The 24,211-nt window shown below is 41.8% G+C and overlaps 1 long non-coding RNA gene across 2 annotated transcripts in view; it reads left to right on the forward strand.

The window, feature by feature from the left end:
• Nucleotides 1-23,417, forward strand: part of LOC309652240 — a 78,868-nt gene extending 55,451 nt beyond the window's left edge. For both annotated transcript variants that reach the window (XR_014258613.1, XR_014258614.1), the window contains exon 6: nt 20,466-23,417. This is a non-coding gene — a long non-coding RNA (uncharacterized lncRNA). The remainder of the gene's footprint in view (nt 1-20,465) is intronic.
• Nucleotides 23,418-24,211: the final 794 nt, after the last annotated feature.

Raw genomic sequence — 24,211 nt, forward strand, 5'->3', positions numbered from 1 at the left:
TTTGCAGTACACCTGAAACTAACACAGCATTGTAAATCAACTATACTCCAATATAAAATAAAAATTTTAAATAAATAAATAAATAGAAGGAAAAAAGTTACTGGCTTTTTAGATATTCCTCTTTATAGTAATTTTTAGAGTGTGCACTCCAGATTACTACATATATCTCTAACTTTTCACAGTCTAAATAAAGATAATATTATAATACTTTATATAAAATATAGAAACCTTCCAACATTAGAGGTCAATTTAGCCCTTCTCTGTCCTTTATTCTGTAGTTGTCATATGTATTACATCTGCATATAGAGCCTATGAGACAACATCATCATTTTTGCTTTAAATAGTCATATGTATTTTAAGAAATTAAGAGGAACACAAATAGCTTTCAGTATTTAGCAAGATATTTGCCACTTCCATTTTTTAAAGGAGTAACTCATTTCCATTTGGTTAATTTCCCTTCAGTCTGATAAAGAACTTCCTCTTGTCAAGAGGTCAAGTAGTATCTAGGCAGCTGCTCAGTTGGCTTGTCACACTTACATAGATTCAGCTGGTAAAGAGACAACAAGTCCAAATGGATTCAGTTTATTACTTAGGCAACAAGAGCAAGATCAGTATGGCACTAGTACCCCATATCTCTAGTCCCACAGGATGATACTGAACCAGAGGGGCCAGGTGACAGGTGGCATGAACAATGGATTGCTCTGCCATTGAGGAGTCAACTTTAAACAACAGTAGATATTTTTATAGCATGCAGCTAGCTGCACCCTAAGGAGGGGGTGGGACATGGTGGAAAGTCCTGTGGTCAACTGACATTAGGGAGATGGATGAGAACAGCCCTGTGATAGATCCTCACCAGGCTGCTTATTTCCTTTGCTCCAGGAGGAATTGCAGAGTGTTCTTCCAAGACCCAGGTTAGATTGTGGTCACGCCTTGACTAAGTGGTCCATATAGAGCCAAAAGCGTCACTGGGGCACCATGTTGTGGAGCTGTTCTCCTACACCTTTAGTACTTCTTGTAGTTCAGGTCTGCTGGCAAAGATTTTTTTTTTTTTTACTTTTGTTTTATCTGAAAATGTCTTTGTTTTTCCTTTATTCTTGAAGAATATATTTGCTGAGTATAGAATTCTGGGTTGGCTTTTTTTCCATCACTTTAAAGACGTTGCTCTTTTCTGGCCTCCATTGTTTCGGATGTCACCCATATTTGAAACTTTTCCCCCTCTGTATATAAAGCATTGTTTTTCTCTGGCTGCTTTTATGATTTTCTAATTATGTTTGGTTTTCAGTGGTTTGACTGTGATATTCCCAGAGTTTTCTTTTCTACCTTCTTGGGGTTTGCTGAGCTTCTTGAATCTTGAAAGTTATGTCTTTCTCTAAATTGGGGGAAACAAGCCATTACACATTCATTATTTTTTTCTACCTCATTCTCCCCCACCTCTCCCTCTAGAACTGTAATTTCATGTATGTTAGACCTTTGGATATTGTTCTATATGTGCTAGAGGCTCTGTTCGTGTTTTTGTTGCCTAAAATATTTTTCTCTCTGTTCTTAAGATTGGATATTTCTATTGTTCTATCTTAAGATTACTGAAACTTTGCCTCTTCCATTTCCATTCTGTTGTTAAGCCCATCCTGTGATGTTTTTAAATTTTTTTTCAGGTATTATATTTTTCCAATTTTGGAACTTTTATTTGGTTCTCTTTTTTTTTAATGGTTCCTATTTCTCTGATGTGATTTTCTATCTTTTCATTCATTGTGAGCATATTTTCTCTTACTCCCTTGAGCATAGTTATAATAATCACTTTAAAATTCTTTTTTGCTAATTCCAGCATCTGGGTCATTTCAGGTTTGTTTTCTGTTGATTGTTTTAGCGCTTGCAAATGGATCACAATTTCCTGGTTCTTTATATGTTGAATAATTTTGGATTGTAGCCTGGTTATTTTCAGTGTTATCTTATGGGTACTCTGGATCCTGATTTATTCCTTCAAAAAATATTGATTTTATTGTTTTGGTGGACAGTTGATGTGGTTAGATTTTATTAATTTTATTTTTTTTTTATGGCTGTGTTGAGTCTTCGTTTCTGTGCGAGGGCTTTCTCCAGTTGCGGCAAGTGGGGGCCACTCTTCATCGCGGTGCGCGGACCTCTCACTATCGCGGCCTCTCCCGCCACGGAGCACAGGCTCCAGACACGCAGGCTCAGCAACTGTGGCTCACGGGCCCAGTCACTCTGTGGCATGTGGGATCTTCCCAGACCAGGGCTCGAACCCGTGTCCCCTGCATTGTCAGGCGGATTCTCAACCACTGCGCCACCAGGGAAGCCCCAATGTGGTTAGATTTTAAACTCTAAACTTTGCTTCTTGGCGATAGTTGAAATCTTAGTTCAGGGCTTTGATCTTTAGCTAAATCCTTTCCCACTTATGTGTGGTTCAGGAGTCAGCTGAGATTGGGAGGGTCTATAGACAGAAATTGGAGCTCCCTCTGTCTCTGGCTCTCTTCTTTCCAGGATTCGCCCCTTACTTTCCAATGGTTGTGGTCCTGAACTCTGTCCTATAGTTCTTCATACCAGCAAGATTGTTAATTTACTGTTGGTGTCTTATTCTTGGTGTCCTAGCCACTTAGCAGTTTTAGTTTGCCCTCAGTCTAAAAGCTGTAAAAATGGGCAACTCACCTTGTGTCAACTCCCCTTCAGAATATACCTGCTTCTGTTCATCCTCCAGTCTCTTCATGTTGTGGTTTCTTTATATTCTTCCCAGAGTATATAGTTGCTCTCTACAGGAGGATCAGGATCAAGAGGAGTTTACTCAGCCGTATCAGGAGAAGAAACTATGCTGCCCCATTTTGATTGCACTCTCGCCAATTTGTCCTTAATATGGGATTCTGTCACAGAAGGGAGTCTTGGCAGGTCAGCTTTGAGAATGCATAGGGGCTACATTCCTTCAGCTGCTTCAGTCCTTTTTGCCACAGGCCCCTTGCACTCACTTGGTATTAGTACAAGCGGTACAACCCCTCCCAGTTTCACCTGCTATTCTCAATTGTCCCACCATACTTTCCAGGGAATACCCATTGGCTGTTTTTCCTAGTGAGACTCTATTCCACTAGAGTTGTTGGCTATCTTGGGTTGTAATATGTAACTCTGAGGAGAAACTAAACCTTAAGCCTTGGCTGGTGCCCCTCAGTGAGTTTGATAGGGAAGATATGCCTCCGGGGAGAAAACCTCTAGTGTTACAAATGGTGACTGGGCCTCGGCATTCCTTTCTTTCAAGAGAAGCCTCTCCCAGCTGTACTCCTGGAGCTTTCAGGGTTACTGTTGTGTGGATGCAGGTAGGGAAGAACTCTTAAGGGACAGCCAGTCTATATGCACATGTTACCTAGGACCCATCATTCCAGCCAGCCCTGAATTCCACCCTGAAGTTACCCTGCCACCCCTGGTGGGTACAGGTCTATGGCTTACATGCCTTCCGGTGGCAAAGGGGCAGAAAATGGTCTTCTCAGGGCAAAGATAAGGAGAGAAAAAGGAGCACATTAAAAAAAAGTTTCCCACCTTAACCTCTGTCCATTGTTCCTGTCCTTCTTTTGCAGGCTGCCTTCCCACCCTCCACCCCCCGCCCCAAGTCCTACCCAACTCAGCTCCCTGACCCATCCACCCTTTGTTTTCCGAGAGGTTTCCTCCCTGCTTTTATGCTACTTTTATAGAACCATTCATCTCTGGATTCTGTGATGTGTCCTGGGTTGGGTTCTGGCCAGTCTGTAATTTTGCAAGTTTACTAAGAACTGGGATAAATACCTCTTTTTATTTAAAACAATGAAAATACCTAGAATTCTTTAGGTATATATTTCAGGACATTGGAACTTAACAATGAGAGATTCCTTCTGAACCCTAGAAGACCTTCGAGAATTTCAAACAATGAAGAATAATTGATCCTCAGCTTTGGGTGCTTCCCCAGTTAATGACATAGACATAATATTACCATCCATGGTGTAGATGTAGAATGTACCTTTACAGATGTATGTTCTAACAGTATAGGAGACGATTTTTATTTTCATAAAATGTCTCACCAGTAGGCTAGAAAGTAATGAATGACGTTTCCTGTGGCATTATTGACCAGACATAGGATTGTGGTTGCAATATTTGTTATCTAATAAAACTAACAATATCTGATTAATTTTTTTCCCTGTACTTATGGGCTTTGTTTATAATCTTATGAGGGTAAGTTATAATTTATAGCTTCTAAAGAGATGAGGATTATAGAAAGTTTGAATGAAAAACAAGCCATATCAAATTCCTCTAGCTCTTAATTTTGTCTGAGCTATTAAAACCCAATTAGACAAGACCAAATTCCTGTTGATTAGAAGCTTCAGAAATCTGATAAATGAATGCTAACATAGTTATGGGAGTCCATTGCTTTCTACTCCATGTAGTCTTTTGCAAAAAGGCATTGTGTCCTATTAATAACAAGTGTGTGTTCCATGAATATACTCATTCACTTTGAGAAGACAGCCCCAACCATTTACAATCCAATGATTCCAACTGTTTAAGCAAATGAGTGCATGAGCCATTAGCCAGCTTCTTTCCTTCTTACATCTTCTCTCATTAGTACTCCATCCCCATCCCTATGTCTGTCAAAGCTCTGTTCATGTTCTACATGACCAGCTCAAAAAATATCGAGCCCAGTCCCTCCTCCATAAGACAGAATTGATTGTTTCCTCCTTTATTCTTCTCTTCTTCTCTAACACCTAGCCCAGAACCTGGCCTGCAGTAAGTGGCAGGTGAATGCAGTAAGAGTAAAACCAACTGCAAAATGTTATCATTTTTAGAGATTGTCCACAAAGATGGTGCTTTCCAAAGGCCTCTCTCCTTTACTGCCAAGACCCAAGCAAGTGTGCTAACTAAGACAGACCACTTGTCTAAGATTTGCTATGGCTATTTATATCGGAAGCAGAGGGAACCAAGAAGCATGGCATTTACTGAGCCTGTGGATGCCTGCATTAGCTTGCCTGTGCTTGAGGATGTAGCGCAAGGTACTCCTGATTTGTGTACTTGGTCAGGGCATGCCATGAGCACGGAGACAGGCCTCTTCCATCAATCACAGGCTTCTGCACTCACCGTGGCCCAACTACAAGGAAGTGTGTAATAGATGTGTTTGGTGATATTTTCAAGGGGAAAAAAAGTGCTATTAGAATACAAGGTGTTGACTTTCTTCTACAGAAAACATCCCCTCGTGTTTCAGCTGAAACCCTTCGAATTTTGAAACCTTTCAAAGAGTAGTGGATATCCCTTTTTTGTTACATTGATGAATGAGTTATTCACCTCTGCCCCCTCCTCATGTGTTCTTCATTTGAGGCAAACATGATGCTCGTTTGACTTTTGCATCCTGAGATTAATTCCAAGTGGAACAACCTAATACATCTCCCCAGAGTTGGAGCTTAAATTCTGAGGACATCATTTTTTGTTTTCAAATGAAGCTGACTTCAAGAAGGAACAGCAGACCAAGAAGCATTGCTGGCCTTCTCTGTTTTGCCAAGCATCTCTCGCGAGAAAAGAGCTTGTGGAATTTGGCTCCATTTCCCACAGCCCTGGGATAAGGGTCGCATGTAAACAATAATATCCTGTGCTACTTGGGGCTCATTTAACTGTCTTTGTTGCTTTAGAAGGACCTGCCAAGCAGGGTGTTTCTCAGAGCTCATGCTTGACATTCCAGAAATGCTGTAGGGTCCACTTCAAACATGGTACTCCATACCACCGAGCTTGCGACTGTTGGTGCACTCTTGATTGCCACTGAGCTTCGCGTTGACACGTTTTTTCAAATCACATGGGAAGTGTACCCTCTGTGAAGAATGAATCTGGTCCTCTGAGGGCGGGCCTGTCATTGCAGGAGGCCTCTGCACTTACCACTTGGGTGTTTCCTTAGAAAGCTGCGGTAGCCTGGAGCCTAGGATGACCATGTTTGCTGAACTAGGAACAGTGAGGTGATTTTTGCAAGGTAAGCTGTTATGTTGTTGGTAGATCAGTAAGCTGGCAGTCAGGAGACCTGGGCTCTACTCCCCAGCTGACTAGCTCTTTGGTCTTGTGAAACGTCCTTGGTCTCTCTGGCCTCAGTTTTCACATTCTCAGATGATAGGATATGCTAGGTAATCTCTACATTCCTTTCTGGGAGTCAGGAAACAGAAGCTCCCAGTCTAGGCTCTCCTGCTTACTAACTCTGACTTGGGACAAGTCGCTTAGCCACCCAGCCTCAGCTCTCCATCCCTGGAGAGGCCAGGGTCTCCTCTACCTGCCTCACCTGGTGGTTGGGATGGTCAGGTCAGGAAACATCTTTCACTCAGCACTTACTGAGCAACTGCCCTGGGGCACCAGCTTGATGGATGGCGAAGATGTAAAGGTTGTTACGTCATCTGTTACTACTCCTAATGTTAGTTAGAATTTAGTGAGTTCTTCCTACTGCCAGGCACTTAGGTACGGTATCCCATTTAGTTTCCATTTTATGGATAAAGAAACTGATGTTCGGAGAGGTTGAATAACTTGCTCAGGATCGTGTAGCTAGGCAGAGCTGAAACTGAGATTTGTACTAGGATTCTGTTCTTTATTTTAAAAGTTAAAAACATCTCACCTGCTGCCAAGGAGCTTGTGTTGCTATTATTATTGCTTTTCTGGGCCACAGTGCCCGAATCCCATGACCCGGAAGCTGCGTGCACGTGAGGAGAGGCAGAGGAGGGGACCAGTCTGGCTGGGGCTGAAGGAGAGGGTCTCTGTGCAGACACTGCCTGGAGCAGCGCAGTCAGTGAAAAGCCCTGAGGTGCAGCCCAGGTCCACAAGCTAGAGGAAGTCCAAGTGTATTGCTCAGGCTGAGGGACCAGATGGACCAGGCATTAAGGTGGTAGATGGGGAAGACGTGGAACACAGCAGTGAGGATAAGAGCGACGCTGTGGGTCACAGGCCAGCAAGAAGTGCTTGGGTCCAGTTGCCAAGACGAGCCATTCCTTGAGGCTAGTTTTGAAGCTGCTCATGGGATGGCATGTGAATAGGCCAACTGCATCTGAAGAGCCAGGCAGAGGGCAAAACAAGCCCTCAGTGTCCTTACCTGTAGGAGAAAGGCAGGGGGCTAAACGAGTTCTGAGGGCACCCCCGTGTCAGACGTTGCCCACGTCAACAGGTCTGCAGAGCCTCCAGGGCTCTGAGCAGCAAAGAAGTGATCTTGCTGGGCCACTGTCCTCTGTTAGAGGGTGACCCTGAGTCCCTGAGATGCTAGGATTCTCTTCTGATTATGTCAGGAGCTGCACTGGCAGGACCCCTACCCCCCACGAAGCAATAGCCCCGCTGCCTTCCTGCTTTTTGACAGACTCTCCCCAGGGTGGCTCTGCCCTCAGGGGGAGTGGTCTTTCCGGCCTGCAGAGGGTTGTCCAGCCACACCTAGCTCCCAGGGACGTGGCCCAGCTTTTTGTGCTGCTGCTTTACTCCTCTAAGCCCGCTGCTTCTCCGGACCACACTGGTGCTTTCTCCCACCTCTGCTCACCCTAGGGATGGCCCGGCCCCGAGAGAACGGTCTGCTTACCCGAACTTTGGTTGTTAGAAAGATGGTGTTCATCCTGCTAAGGCTTGTGCGTCTGGAATGATGGGCTTAATGGCAGAAGCAGGCCAGGCAGTGGGGGAGAGGGAATCGAGCCCTGGTGCTGGATACAGACACTGGGCCAGAACACGTGCTTGGGGAAGTGGCCTTGGTACAGGCAGAGGCAGGCAAGTGGGTGCGGAGCAAGGTAGCAGGCCCGGGGGCCGCAATGACATTCTGGGAAGAGGTCAACATTGAGGGGTCCACAGTAACTAACTCAACAGTAATAGCAATGGCAGGAGCAGATACTTATATGGATGGATGCTGTACCAAGCATTTAACATAGCTTTAATCTTCTGATCTTCACACCAGTCCCATTAGGTAGCAATGCTCTTTCCCCGCTTTACGAATGAGGAAACCGAGACACCGAGAGGTTCAGTAACCTGCTCAAAATCACACAGCTAAAGAGTGGGTATGTGAGTATTGCTTGTATCTTCAGCCAATTGGGCAATCATCATCTAGAAGGCCCCTCCTTAGTGGCCAGACCCATCAGTGGGCCAAGGTTCCAGCTCCAGAGAAAAGGGTGGGCAAGACCAAGGCAGGGGGAAAGGGCTCATCCACCCAGCAAGCATGCATTGAGGACCATCCTCTGTGCCACATGTTGTGGGAAGAGACAAGTAAGATATTCTCATCTGCCAGGGCGCTAGTTCTAAAGGGGGCTGAGATAGTTGGTAGGACAACACGTAGGACTTGGGGATAGGAATCGAGGCAAGAGGCTAGTTGTTAAGACTGTGTCAGTGTAAGAGGGGGGCTTGGGGAGAGTTCTGGTCCGGGAGCATCACGGCTTCTCAGGCATCTGTCCTGGGGGTACCAGATCCAGGAAAGCAGCCTATTCCTAATCCCCCAGCCTCAGGGCTAAGGCCAGGCATTGGCTCCTATGCGGGTGAATGGGTTGGTCTGGGAACTGGGTTGGGCTTGAGCCTCTAGGTGTAAGGATAAGTGAGTCTAGCTGTGGGGATCTGAGTAGAGTGGGGGAATTGAATTGGGGGCTAATGGAACAGAAACCAGGAATGACGCCTCAGCTCCTGCGGAGCCTGTTTCCCCTCTACCATTCCTGTGGAAGCATTGGCCCCAGCTGGGGTAGAAAGCGAAATTAATTTGACACCAGGAGATCTGGTCTCCATATGTTAGTAGAAACTGTGATGTCTGAAGATTCTTGTTGGGATCGCTGAAATCCTTAATAGAAATTCCAGGAAGACCAGAGACATCTGGGAAATATATGTGGATTGAAGTGGAGAGGAATACACAATCTTTTGGGGAAAGTTTCCAGGATCAAGAACCAGCTTTTTTTTTTTTTTTCCAATTGTTTTCTCCAAAGTGACACGTTAAGTAATGTACGTGAAAGGCTTTGTAAACTACAGGGCATGACCCTGGTGCAAGGCCTTGTTAACATCTTCATTGTTACAGATCAAGGGATTGGCAACCTCAGGAGTTCACAGGAGGAGATGGAAGCATTTCCTCTCCTCGCCCCAGCACCTTCTCTCTGCAACTCAAAAGAAATATTTGGAGCAGATTCTTAATTCTCTGCTGTGCTGACTAGTCACATGTACATCATCAGCCAGGGCCACTGCTACCTGCGGGCAGGGCTCGGATAGGTGCAGGAAGAGGCGGGCAGAGCCCCTTGCCCCTAGCAAGCTTAGCCCATCTCAGTAAGACTGTAAGACCCAGGAAAGTTCAATGGATTAGAACCCTGCCTGGGGGTCAAGCTGCCGGAGTTCAAATCCTGGCTTTGTAACGTCAAGTAGGTTACTTAATGCCTTGTCTATAAAATGGAGAGTTAAATGTTAGTTTCTGCCCCACAGGATGGTTGGGAGGGTTACCTGACTACCTGTAAAGCACTCAGCCCAGCCCCTGGCCCACCCTCAGCACTGGGTAAACGTCAGCTGCCACTATTCTCCTTTCCCCTTCCTCTACCCTCCTCTTCTTTGTCCTTCTCTGCCTCCTCCCCCTTCTATTTCCCCTCTTTTTCCTCCTCCTTTACCATCAGAGGGCTTTCTAGTGGCTTGGCGGACTAGGGACCAGGTCAGCCTGGCAGGCTGTCGCCTCTCTGTGCTGCTGGCCTAGTTTGGGGAACTAGATCTGGGTCCCTGAGCCCCTGCATTCAGAGCATGAGCCCTCCAGGGCTGTGACTGTGCCTAGCCCTTGCCCCTTTCCGTCCCTGTCCCTGTGACTGAGGTCCTGCCCCCCAGTCTCAAAGCTCCCCGATGCCTATCACTAGCTATCCAGACACACTGGTTACCTGGCTGCTCTTTTTGGTAGTAGTGGCCCACCCAGCAGAGAGCCTCTGGGTGTGGGGTCTTTATATCCTCACCTGCCACCCTACACTGTGACTCCTCACGTGACCTCAGATGACCTAGTGCTTATCTCAGTGAACCTTCCCAACAGCCCTGTGAGGTTGCATAGTTCACTTATTCATTCAGCAGACACTCATTGATCACCTGCTCTGTGCCCTTGGAGGTGTGACCAGCGTGGCACAGTGGAAAGGGAATGGGGGTATTGGAAGAGGCCCTCAGGCAGGATGACAGAGTGGGTAACCTGAACTCCTGAGTCTCACAGACCCACACTTGAACCCTGGCTCTGCCACTCACAGCTGTCACCCCACTTCCCTGTACCTCAGTTTCCTTGTGTGTGAAATGGACATATGAATAGTCCCTGTTTCACAGACTGCCTTACAAGCTTCATTTTCTGCTCTGCGCTCTCGCATAATCTGTACATTCCTCGTATTTCTAGTCCGTATTGCAACATATTCTAATTCCGTCTGCCTTCCCAGCTGTTTTTCTGAGCCCCGGAGGCAGGAACCTCTTGTTTGTGTTTGTATATCTAGTGCCTCCCAGAGTGCCTGGCCCAGAATATACGTTCAATAAGTCGATGCTGAAATGTTAGCACTATGTGGTCATTATTTTTCCAGGTCTGTCTTCCTCGTTAAGCTGGAGGGCAGATACTGTATTTGTTTCAGTATCTGCAGAACGCGGCAGGGGTTTGGCCTGGAGCAGGAACTCAGTAATGCTGATTAAATGAGTGGCTGGACGGGTGGGTGCGTGAGGGAAGGAATGAATGAAGGGACAGGTGGAGGCTGATGATTAAGACGGTTTCTTAGAGGCTCACTATTATTAGCGAGGTCACTGTCAGCTTGAGATTACTTTGGATGGATAGCAGGAATGTAAGGTAAGGGCTAGTCTACTTGCTGAGGCCTGATCCTCCTCAGTCTTGTTCGAGGATTTAACACCGTTGACCACCATTTCCTTGAAATCCTTTCCTTGTTTAGTCTCCATGAGATTGAACTATCTGGGGTTTTCTCACGCTTTTCTGACCCCTTCCTTGTTCCTCGTTTTGTTTTGTTGGTGTTGAGTCTTCCTTTTGCTCTTCCACCTCCACTACACACCTCACTGTGATCTAAGTATTCTCTAGGGTTTGGACTGGGCCCTTTCTTCTTTCCCAGTGAAATTAATCGAATCCCAAGGTTTCATTCCTTAGAGGCATCTATATGAACGACTCCCAAATCTCTCTCCAGCTCTGACATTTCTTCTGAGCTTCAAGTGTGCATTTTTAAGCTCCTGCTGCACATCTATACCTGGTTCTTTGGCTGTCTTCCTGAACTTCATGTTTAAAATTCTCATCCCGGGACTTCCCTGGTGGTGCAGTGGTTAAGAATCCGCCTGCCAATGCAGGGGACGCGGGTTCGAGCCCTGGTCTGGGAAGATCCCACATGCCGCGGAGCAACTAAGCCCGCGTGCCACAACTACTGAGCCCGCGTGCTGCAACTACTGAAGCCCGTGCGCCTAGAGCCCGTGCTCCGCGGCACCGCAATGAGAAGCCCGCGCACCACAACAAAGAGCAGCCCCGCTCACTGCAACTAGAGAAAGCCCGCGCGGCAACGAAGACCCAGCACAGCCAAAAATAAATAAAATTTTTTAAAAAATAGCATCAAAAAAAAAGTGTTATTAAAAAAGTGAAGCACAGAGAGGTTAAGTAACTTGCCCAGAGTCACACAGCTAGCAACTGGCAGAGAAAGGACTTAAAAAATATAAATAAATAAAAATAAAAATAAAATTCTCATCCCTTTTTCCCTAAACTAACCTCTTTCCCCATCTTCTCTTTTCTCATTTCCTCCATCTTCTCTTTTCTCATTAGCAGTAGTGCCTTTCAATTTTTTTTAGCTCATATATATATATATATATATATATATATATATATATATATGGCATAGTCGTTATAATACATCATCATATATATTATATGTAGTTATAATACATTACATATGTTATATGTAATGTAATAACTACTATGCCATTATTACATCTAACAAAATTAACAATAATTCTTTAATATCATTTAATACCCAATCCATATTCAAATTTCCCTGATTTTCCCAAGGATATCATTTTATAGTTAATTTGTTGGCGTTAGCATCCAAACAAAGCCCACACATTGCACTTGGTTATGTCTCGTTAAGTCTTTTATTGCTTTTGAGTTGTTGGAGAAACCAGGTCATTTGCCCTGAAGAATGTCTCACATTCTCAATTGCTTGATTATTTCCTCATATTGTCCTTGAACTTGTTTCTCTATCCCTGTGAACTGGTAGTTACGTCTAGAGGCTTTGATTAGATCCAGGTTGAAATTCTGGGGAAAGAATACTTCACAGTCAGGGCTGTGTACCTTCTATCCCGTTATTTCATGAGGCAAATAATGTCTGATTGCCCCACTTTTTAGCTATACTAACATTGATCAGTGGGCTCAGATAGTATCACCTGGAGTCCTTCATTATAAAGATCCCATCACCCCTTCCCCTAATGGCTTTAACAACCAGTGATGATTACTGCTTAGGTCCATTATTTCATTAAGAGTTGCAAAATGGCATTTTTCTAATTGTTATTCCTTCTTCATTTATTAGTTGGGGCTTTTCTATAAAGAAGAATTTTACTTATCAGCCATTTAGTTACCTTGAATTACAGTGTAAACAAAAAAAGAAAGGCAGGATAAATGTTTGATACCTTCCTTTTAAAAACATCAATTTTCGGAATGAGTTGGTATCCTAGCAACCTCCAATGGTGACCAACCAAGTCTTTTAAGTACTGTTATGAACCAATGGATTTTTAATGTGTTTCGATCCATTTTAGTCATTCATTTGGTTGCTAAAGTTGTCTCATCTTAGGTCAGTGAGAGTCCTTTCAAGTTGGCTTCTGTTTCCTTTTGTCATGATAGATTTCTTGATTTTGGGTTTGATGAGATGTTTCAGGCTCATCTTGCACAATTCCAAACCCAGTCCTGGAGTCAGCCATTTCTCCAAGGAGCTCTAGTGCCTCTTGATGTAAAATGGTATTAAGAGAGCACAGCCTGGGAATTCCCTGGCGGTCCAGTGGTTAAGACTTGGAACTTTCACTGTGGTGTGCGGGTTAAATCCCTTCTGAGGGCTGGGTTTCCTCACCGCTGCTAGGCTGTCAGGTCTTTTCTTTTTAGTTAAAAGAGTTTAGAAAATGCGTATTTTTTAAAAAGGGAAAGTGATGAGTTCCTACTGATAGTTCAAAGTTGAATTTAAGAGTATAGGCTTTTACTTAACATCTTTGATTTTGTAACTGTCTCTTCTCTCCCACTCTGAAAGTCTTGGTTCCTAATGATGTTAATATAATTACTTGCATTCCCCTATATTATATCTGTGACAATTTCAAAGGAACAATTCTAGTGTTACTACCAAGACCAGCGAATGCAATTTAAGATGTCTTTGCTCTTCCTTTTGCCTTTAGAATAAATCCTGCTAGGGAAGTAGTCAAAGTATTGTGTTTTAAAGTCACTTGAAGTAATTTTTCTCTGTGTGGTTATGTTACCAAGTTGATACACAGTTTGATTCATTTGCTTCATTTTTTTTCTGGGTTTTGGGGATTGTTTTTCCTTCCCCTATTAAATTTAATTTGTATAAAACATTTACATAGTTCCAAAGTCAAAACCGTATAACAGGAGATATTCTAAAAATCCTGCTTCCATCCTGCCTCCAATCTTTATCCTCCCTCCCTCTACAGCAATCATGTTTATTAGGTTTTGGTTTGTGCATCCATTGTATGTTTGAATATTAAACAAGTGAGCATAAGTAGTTTTCCACCCCCTATTTCTTACACAAATGTAGCATGTACTACAAACATTGCTCTGCTCCCCCTTTTCCACTTAACATGTCCTAGAGATTGTTCCATGTCACTGTATGGGGATCTTCCTTGCTCCTTTTTTTTTTAACTGTATAGCATGCCATCCCAAAGAGGAACCATAGTTTGTTCAACCAGTCAGTCCATATTGACAGATATTTGGGTTGGTTCTAGTCTTTTGTTACTACAAAGGATGCCACCACATGCGGTAGAGGTGTCTGTCCCATGGTTCTCCTGGCTCCAAGCCTCAGTGGCATTCTCAACTCTCCCTTCTGCCTCCTTCTGTACATCTAATCACTTCTGAATGCTGGTGATTATTATTCCTTTGTACTCTTCTTGTTTCTGCCTTTCTGTCTCTGTTGCTCTCTCCCGACTTCAGGCACTAGTTGTCTTTGCCTGGATAATAGCAATAGCAGTAGAATCTCTACTCATTTTCTCCCCCCAAGCCAGTCTGTGCTGCACACCACAGCCAAATTCATCTCCTGAAATAATTCTTCCGTCGTGATCTCTTCTCAGCCTACTCAAAAATCTTCAATAATTGCATAAAATCTAAATTCCTTTGTTTGGCATTCAAGGCCTCGTGAACTGACCCAAATTTCCTTTCCTGATATTCATTCCCTTTACTTTGGTCTGTAGGCATATTGCTCTGCATATGTGATTTACCAAATATCAGGTTTATTATTACCTTTATACCTTATCTATTTTTCAAAGTTCCATTCAAATTCCAGATCTTTGGAAACCCTACTGGAACCTCAGCCCAGGCTCTCTTTCTCCCTTGAGCTCCTATTCTTTGTGATATCCATTTGAAACTGAGCATAGACTTAGCCCCGAGCCAAATGGAAAGCTCTTATTAAGACCATTTGGTCACTACTGTGAGATCTAAGAAATTCATTGATACATTCATGAAGCATTAACTGAATATCAGAGCAGCATCCAAAGGTGAGGAAAGTGGACCTCTGGATTGGCTAGGGTTCATTCTGACAGTGACCAAGAGGGATGTGGGATTCTATCTGCCTGGAAGCACAGCTAGGAAGATGTTCCAAGGGGGCAATACTTGACTGAGAAATGTGGTAGTAGATTGTGTGTCCCTTCCAAATGTGGATTTAATTCCAATTCAAGGAGAAGAAATTGAACTTTTGTCTGGGGAGAGGGTCTTGTCCAAAGGCTATTGAGTCAAAAATTCCCAAATCCTGGGAGAGCACTACTTTTGCCACCTTTCTCCCATCAAGATAAAACACGGCATTTTGTTTGGTGAGAACCTAGGACTCATACAAGCCTGACATTGCCTAGGCCACCAGCCATGTGACAGGGTGATTGGCCAATCACAAATTACAGAACACTGCATCTATACTGCTTCTTTTCTTGTTGGGGTTGCATTAGCCTTAGTTTCCTAAATTTTGTTTTGAAACTTCACCATCTGGGACTAGAACTATTTTTGCTTTATTTATTTACAATTTAGCCTTTCCCCTTTATTTCCAAAAGGATTTGCAGAAGCTTACCAGTTTAAACATAATGCAAAGTAAGACATAGAACAGAATTGTCTATTTGAAAAAGAAAGAGTCGATATCACCAAATACTTTGGATGAGTGGAATGCTATAGCTGTTGAACACTGACATTGACTCCGGATTTCTTGGCAGTCAAGGTTAAGGGTTACAGTGGTATGTATTATCTGAGGACCAGAAAGCAGCTATATTCCTCTTTTAAGATCATCTTCTCCCTGACATGAAACTCAAATGAGGATTTGTCACAAGAACCTTGCATAAGCACATGTGGTAACATAGTGACCCATGTCTTTAACTTTTACAAGTGAAACACAGAATATAACACAGAAATACCAATCAAATCAACAATGCTTATATGAATTGAATTAGGGTTTTGTTTTTGTTCTTGTTCTTGTTTGTTTGAAAAGTTAATTCAACTTGCATACACTGCTAGCTGAAGGCTGAACTGATACAACCACTTTGGAAAGCTGTTTGGCAGTATCTACTAAAGCTAAACAAACATCAACCCTCTGACCCAGCAATCTACCCCGTAATTCCACTGCATGTATTCACCAAAAGACATAGACAAGGATGTCCATTAGAGCATTATTTAGTACCAGCCAAATAACAGAAACACCCCAAATGTCCATCAGCAGTGAATGTATAAATAAATTGTGGTGCATGTATACAATGGGATACTGTACAAATTAACAAGAACATGGAAAACTCTTACAAACATCATGTTGATCAAAATAAGTCAGACCCTAAAGAATGCACGCACTGTGTGACTCAATTTCTATAAAATTCGGAAAGAGACAAAATTAAACGATTGTGTTAGAAATCAGGAATAGTGCTAACTTTCAGGAGGAAGGGGAGGAAAATGATGGGCCTGACTGGGCTTCTGGAGACTGGTAACGTTCTCTCTGGGGGCCCGGGTAGTGGTTACTTGGGTGTGTTCACTTTATGCTCATTCATTGAGCTGTACAGGTATGAACTATGCACTTTGCTATACGTGTGTTATACTTCAGCAAAAGTTTCAGTATTGATACATGCACATGATAAGATTTCAAACTATATAGAAGAGTGTACAGTGCAAGGGAAGTAACTCTCCCACTCTAAACTCCCATCCCCTCTCATCAGAGTCTATTACTATTGCCAGCTTCTTGTGTATTCTTGAAATGTCCTGTGATGAACAATGGTGTGTACGTATCCATAGGTATATCTTTATTCCTTTTGTTATTTACAAAAAGGGAAGCACACCATATGCATTGTCCTGCCACATGCTTTTTCCATGTAACACTGTCTTGGACATCTTTTCCTATCAGTGGTTGGGAAATATCTACCTTCTTCTCTGTAAAGGCTCCATAAAGTATTCCATTGTGGGGATACACTGTGTTTAACCAATCCTCTATTAGTGAACATTCGGGATTTCTCGTTTTTAAAATATGACAATGATATATTAAATATTAAAAATATTTTACACATATCCTTGCACACCCGTGTGGGGTACAGTGGACGTTGGCATCTTTTGTTAGATTATTTAACTACCACATACAGTGAAAATCCCATATAGTCAAAAACACCCTTAAAATTCCCTTAGGAAGGCTGACATACCATATCTTTATCATTCCAGCAGTCTGTTTGCCTGTTTGTCCTCCAGTATTGAAGTAGATCTCTGAGTCTTTGGCTCAGCACCTGATGAGGAGATGAGCTTGTAGTTACGAGCCGTGTTGAATGACATGTATGCATCTTGAAATACCAGCATCACAATGAGATGCTCACTCTGTGAGAGGCACATGGGGATTGAGACTTAATGAGGGATTAACAGAATCACAGCGTCTACCTTACATTCTCTCTAGGGCAGAGCAGGGTCATTGAGAAGAATGGTGGGCACAACTTGCTACACCATTTCAACTGTTGTCTTCTGTCTCTCTCAACTCTCTTTCCTCTATCTTTCTGTCTCTGTCTCTTTCTGTCTCTCTCACACCTTTCTCCCCTCTCCCTCTCTGTATGCTGAGTGCCTACTTTTGAATCTGTATGACTTGCATATGCATATGGTGTGATTCCACTGTATATCTGTAGGATCAATTCCAAGATGTGGGATTTTGTATGTGTGTCTCTTCAAATCATATATATGTTTTATATCATTTCATTATGAAAAAGACATACAAAAGCAGATAGAATTATATAAGGACACCCCTAATCCCATCACCAAACCTCAAAAATGATCAACCCGTGGCCACTCTTTCATCTATACCACATTCACTTTCCCTCTTTCTGTAATATCTTGAAGCAAATTGCAGACCTCAGCTGTAAATAGTTCAGTATGTATTTCTAAAGTTTTAGGACTCTTAAAAAAATATCCACTATGCAATTATCACAGCTCAAAATGAACAAAACTTCATTAAAATCAACAAATATCCAGCCAGTGTTCCAGTTTCCAATTATCTTACAGTTGGGGTAAAAGGATTCTTGTTTGTTTGAATAAAGCTCTAAATAAGAATAGATACTGTAATTGATTGATATAGCCTTTTAGTCTCTTTTAACCTACAGGTTCCCCCTTGATCTTTCTTCATCTTGCAATTTATTTTTTGAAGAAAATGTATTCTTTTCCCTGTAGCATTTCCCACACTCTGAATTTTGCTGATTGCATCCGCATCGTTACATTGAATAGGTATGCTAAGTATCCTCAGACTATGTGTTTTCTCTAAATTGGTAGTCGATTTTAGAGGCTTAATCAGATTCATGTTTTTTTTGCTTTTTGTTTTGTTTTTGGTGAGACTATGTCAGACATGGTTTTGTGCTCTCCATTAAGAGACACATATTATCTGGTTGTCTCTTTTTATGTCAGCCACTGATGATCAAGTCTAGATTCATTCATTCATGAAGGATTGCAAAATTGTTATATTCTTATTTTATATTTCCTTCTTTATTTGTTAGCTGGCATATATCTGTTTATCTACTACTTGGTTATCTGAGGGCACAGCTTATATAAGAAGGTAAGATAAATGCCTGATTCAAAATACTGAGCTAGTTCGCCAGCATCTGCAAGTAAAGTCAGTGAGTGATTTTTTTTAAAGTATAATGATGAATTTATGGATTTAAACATATTTGATGTGTTTTAATCCATTGTTCTTATTCATATTGAGGCTTGCATTGGCCATTGGGAGCCTCTTTAAACTGGCTCCTTAAGCCCTTTTTACATGACTTTAGTAGTCTTTGCTTCCTTGCTAGGTACGGTAAGATAATCCAGGATCATCATGGACATTTCCTGCCCCAGATCTGAAGAACCATATTTTTAGATATCAACGCAGTATAGTAAAAAGAACACAGTCATTGGAGTCAGGTAGACTGGGATTGAATCCTGCCTGTATCTCATACTGCTTGTATGGCCATGTATAACCTTCTTAATATCTACCCACTTCAACTTACTTCATTATTAAAAGGAGCTAATAACACCTGTTCTCTATGGTTCTTAAGAAAATTAAAATTATAGACATAATTATAAATATGTGTGTGTGTGTGTGTGTGTGTGTGTGTGTGTGTGTATATATATATATAGAGAGAGAGAGAGAGAGAGAGGGAACCTAGCATAGAGCTTGGCACATAGTAGGTACACAGAAATTCAAGTTCCCTCTCCATTTCTTGTACTCTTCTTACTCAAGTGACAGCATCACGTCTTCTATGATTACTTAAGCTTCTGTGTTTAAGGTGTGGAATGTTCTCTTTCACATATGGCAGATACTCAATACATACTTACAAATTGATTTTAAGGATAGATGGCCTCAAATAGATGATGGCAACACGTGTTAAGCTCTGTGAAAGTAGGCATTGTCTCAATGCAGTTGTTTTTTTAAAAAGCATTTCCTTTATTTTTAGAGTACCCATTCACAGATATTAATAAAAATTCCTTCTAACCATCTCTGCCCAAGTCCCCAGAATGAGGTGTGACGGTGATGCCAGCCTTCCATTGTGTTAAAGGAAGGAGCATGGATAATTCGAAAGGGTAATCCAAGACAGTGTCACTCCAAAGACCCTCATTTCAGTTTGAAAGACATCATTTAATATATGTATAGCAGATCCCCCTTCTTAAGTGAGCTATACTTACACTACAATTCAGATGGCTTTTCCTCAAGGTCACAGCAGCTAAAGAGGATAATAAATCCAGAATGTACTGAACAAGCCACAGAAGTCAATGTGGCATGACACGGTTACCCTAGATATTCTGCCACTCATGTGTTGCTCTGGCACTGTCCTCAACTTAGGATCAGAATTAGGAAATTGTCAGGCAGCCTCAACGTCCCACCGTAGCAGCCACAGGAACAGCAGGTGCTGCAAAGAGCACAACCTTTTGACAATTAACTAAAAGAGACCGGATGAAGGTGGAAAGAGTGGTGAGGAAAAGAATCACCTCAATTAAGCAGTATCCTGCAGCGGCCATGCATAGCATCTATTCTAGGTTGAATTGGGATTTTGAGAGGACTTGCTGGACGATTCTTTTGCCCGGTGGCTGCTTCCCCCAAAGTACCCAGTGAACATGTTGTCATATGGCCCTGTGCGCTCAGAAGATGCTGACTTTCAACTAGGGCAAGCTGTGTGACCACCCACCCATGGGGCCCGTTCTCCAAGCTGTCGTCCTGTGTGGCGTGGAGGTAGCTGTGCTGACTGAGGGCTCAGCTCTGGAGCTATTTCCTGTCTTGGGCTGGCTACCCAGGATCCCCTTCCCATAAGCCTCAGGGGTCGACTCTTAATCAACATAAGGACTGCCTCTGTGCCAGAGCTTTTAGGGGCTCTTTCTATGCATTCTGACACTGAATCCTCATATTCGGTGTGGCAGGGTGGGTATGAGATGCACATTTGATAGCCGAGGAATTGAAGGTTCAGAGAGACTCAGTGCCATGTCACAGACGCTTGTCCTCCCCGGCTTTGTCCTGGCTACTCTTACCCCAGACTCCACTTCCTAGCCGACTTTTCTTTCATCTTAGGGACTTCACTGCCAATCAGCCCCTAATGGGAAGTAGGCAGGGGAGAGCAAGTATACCAAATAAGGAAAGGTGATTCTGGCTGGATCTGAGATCTCCTAGCCCTGAAGTTAAAATTCTAGACCATAGTCTGATAAGAACAAATGTATTTAGAGCCGGGTCAATGAAGCCAACTATTGGAAGTGCTCCTGTCCTGGGAAATCTGGTGTTCTTGGTTAACATAGCTTTGGGTCCTCACTGACTCCTTTCCTGCTCTCTTGTCATTTACTCCAGTGGCCTTCCAGGAGTGGTGAGGTGACCCCCGGGACTCACAGGTACAGTGATTGATGCTGGAACAAAAAGCTGTCTCACCATGTAAGGCTGTGGTCAAATAGAGAAGGAAGCCAAATTTGGGTATGAGATATTTAATCTGAGCCAATCAGACCCAGGGAAGCATCATGTCAATGCCAAGTAACTGTCAGGAGTAGGAATTATTTGAACACGTGCTCAGTAGATTTAGTATTTTTCTTGTTTGTTTTACTTTGTGATTAAGGATTGCAGATAAATGAGAAAAAAAATGAGAAGGAGAGATACTATTGAGGTTTTTACCTCATCTCAAAAGATTATTTTCGTCACAGGGCATCTGTATCATAGGTGATAACCATTATTAAATAGAACAAATTTTTTTGACAGGAGAGTTCAGTTAGGAAATATTTTCTTTGGGAATAACATTAAACATTGTATTTTTAAAATTGAAGCATAGTTAATTTACAATGTGTTAGTTTCAAGTGTACAGCAAAGCGATTTGGTTATATATATATATATATACATATATACACACACATATATATACATATATATATATATATATATATATATATATATATATTCTTTTTCAGATTCTTTTCCATTATAGGTTATTACAGGATATTGAGTAGAGTTCCCTGTGCTACCTACCTAACAAGTAGGTCCTTGTTGTTTATCTATTTTGTATATAGTAGTGTGTATCTGTTAATCCCAAGCTCCTAATTTATCTCTCCCCCACCTCCTGCTGTCCCCTTTGGTAACTGTAGGTTTGTTTTCTATGTCTGTGAGTCTATTTCTGTTTTGTAAATAAGTCCATTTGTGTCATATTTTAGATTCCACATGTAAGTGATATCATATGATATTTGTCTTTCTCTGTCTGACTTCACTTACTATGGTAATCTCCAGGTCCATCCATGTTGCTGCAAATGGCATTATTTCATTCTTTTTTATGGCTGAGTAATATTCCATTGCATATATAGACCACATCTTCTTTATCTACTCATCTGTCGATGGACACTTAGGTTGCTTCCATGTCTTGGCTATTGTAAATAGTGCTGCAATGAACATTGGGGTGCATGTATCTTTTCGAATTAGAGTTTTCTCCTAAACATTGTATTTTTTAAAATACTCTTTCTCTTGCTTTCAGGCTGCTCCTGCATGCCTGCTTTCTGTCAATACTAAACAGATTTATAATAAATCATGCTCTCTTAATGTAATTATTATTTTTATTCTGTCATTTTTTCTAACCATTTTAGATCACAACACTTTATTCCTCTATGTGTGTGTGTATGTTTTAGCATAAAGACCAACTATTTTGAAATTACATTTAATTCATTGTCTTTGAAACCTGAACGCTCCACAGCTCTAGGTGGTTTTATAGCAACCCCCGCCCCCACGACTTTGCCAGAAGGACATAATGAAATGTCAAAGGGATGACTATTCATCTTTCCATTTGTGGGTTATTGTCTTTGACATTCTTTATACTACTTGATCATCCTCTGCTTGGGCCAACGTAACACAAAGAGACAAAGAGACCTTATCACTATTGTGATTCTTTCTTCATTTTAGAAGATCTCACCATCACGACCTCCACTCCAATACTGTTGCCCAGGTGAGAACACTCACATATCTCCTATTCACTGTACTACACGAGATGCATCTTGGGTGCATGGCCCTAAGCTAACAAAGATCATCTTTTTTAGCAAAGATCTAGTGCAGAGGTTGGCAAACGATGGCCCCCAGGTCAAATCTGGCCCACCGCCTGCTTTTGCAAAGTTTTGTTAGCACATGGCCACACCCACTTGTTTCCATACTGCCTGTGACTGCTTTTGTGCTACAACAGCAGAGTTGAGTAGTTGTCACAGAAACCAAATGTCTTGCAAAAACTAAAATATTTACTATGTGGCTCTTTACCGAAAATGTTTACTGACCCCTGCTGTAGAGAACAGATGTCCAGCATAACCATCACACAATTATAGAACATTTTTATCACCTCAAGAAAAAATTTTGTATCCTTTAGCTATCACCCCTCTCTCTCCCCACCCCACCCAGGCCTAAGCAAGCACTAATCTAATTTCTGTCTCTATAGATTTCTCTATTCTGGACTTTCATATAAGTAGAATTATATAGTATGTAGTTTTTCGTGACTGGTTTCTTTCACTTAGCGTAATGTTTTCAGGGTTCATCTGTATTGTAGGATGTGTCAGTGCTTTATTCCTTTTTTTATGGCCAAATAATATTCGTTATATAGACATACTATGTTTTGTTTATCCATTCATCCATTGATGGTTATTTGAATTGTTTTTACCTTTTGGCTAATGAATAATGCTGCTATGATCATTCATGTACAAGTTTCTGTGTGGACATATATTCTAATTTTTATTGAGTATATACATAAGAGTGGAATTAACTGGGTCTTATTGTAACTCTTTTTTAGTTGTTTTTCCAAAGCAGCTGCACCATTTCACATTCACACCAACAGTGTATGAGGGTTCTGATTTGTCTACATCCTCTCTAACACATGTTGTTGCCTGACTTTTTGATTCTAGCCATCCTAGTGGGTATGAACTGATATCTTGTTATGGTTTTGATTTACATTTTCCTGATAACTAATGATATTGAACATCATTTCATGTGCTCTTGGCCATTTGCATATCTTCTTTGGAGCAATGTCTGTTCAGATCCTTTGTCCATTTTTAATATGGTTGTTTGTCTTTTTATTGTTGAGTTGTAAGAGTTCTTTATGAGAAGATGTGGTATATATGTACAATGGAATATTACTCAGCCATTAGAAGAAGGAAATAATGCCTTTTGCAGCAACATGGATGGACCTAGAGATTATCATACTAAGTGAAGTAAGTCAGACAGAGAAAGACAAATACCATATGATATCACTTAAATGTGGAATCTAAAATGCAACACAAGTGAACCTATCTACGAAACAAAAACAGACTCACAGATATAGAGAGCAGACTTGTGGTTGCCAAGGGGGAGGGAGGGTGGGGGAGGGATGTAGTGGGAGTTTGGGATTAGCAGATGCAAACTATTATATATAGAAGGGATAACCAACAAGGTCCTACTGTATAGCACAGGGAACTCTATTCAATATCCTGTGATAAACCATAATGGAAAAGAATATGAATGGAATATATATATATATATATATATATATATATATATATATATATATATATAAACTGAGTCACTTTGCTGTACAGCAGAAATTAGACACAACATTGTAAATCGACTATACTTCGATAAAATTTTTTTAAAAACAGTTCTTTATATATATCTAGATACAAGTCCCTTATCAGGTGTATGGTTTGCAAATATTTTCTCCCATTCTGTGGGTCATCTTCTCACTTTCTTGATTATTTCAATATATGGTTATTAAACGACCCATTTCTAAATAACCCATTTCAAGATAAATTAGAAAATGTTTTGAACTACATGGAAATGAAGACACGACATTACAATTTGTGGGGTGCAGCTAAAACAGTGCTTATGGAGAAATGTTTAGTGTTCAGTACTTAATTTAGAAAAGAGCAAAGGTCTAAAGTGAGCTATCTGAGCTCCACTGTAAGTAATCGTTCACGCAGCTGTCTATGAAGCATCATCAGAGTGGTCTCCAAAGCAGTCAGGCCAAGCTTGTGCTTGCAGCAACAGTGTATGTCCATATCGTCAACAGCATTCCTGATACTGCTAGACTTTACTATTTTGCCAAATAGATGGGC

The sequence above is a fragment of the Balaenoptera physalus genome (assembly GCF_965194825.1).
Source record: "Balaenoptera physalus genome assembly, chromosome: X".
In the NCBI taxonomy this organism is placed as follows: Eukaryota; Metazoa; Chordata; class Mammalia; order Artiodactyla; family Balaenopteridae; genus Balaenoptera; species Balaenoptera physalus.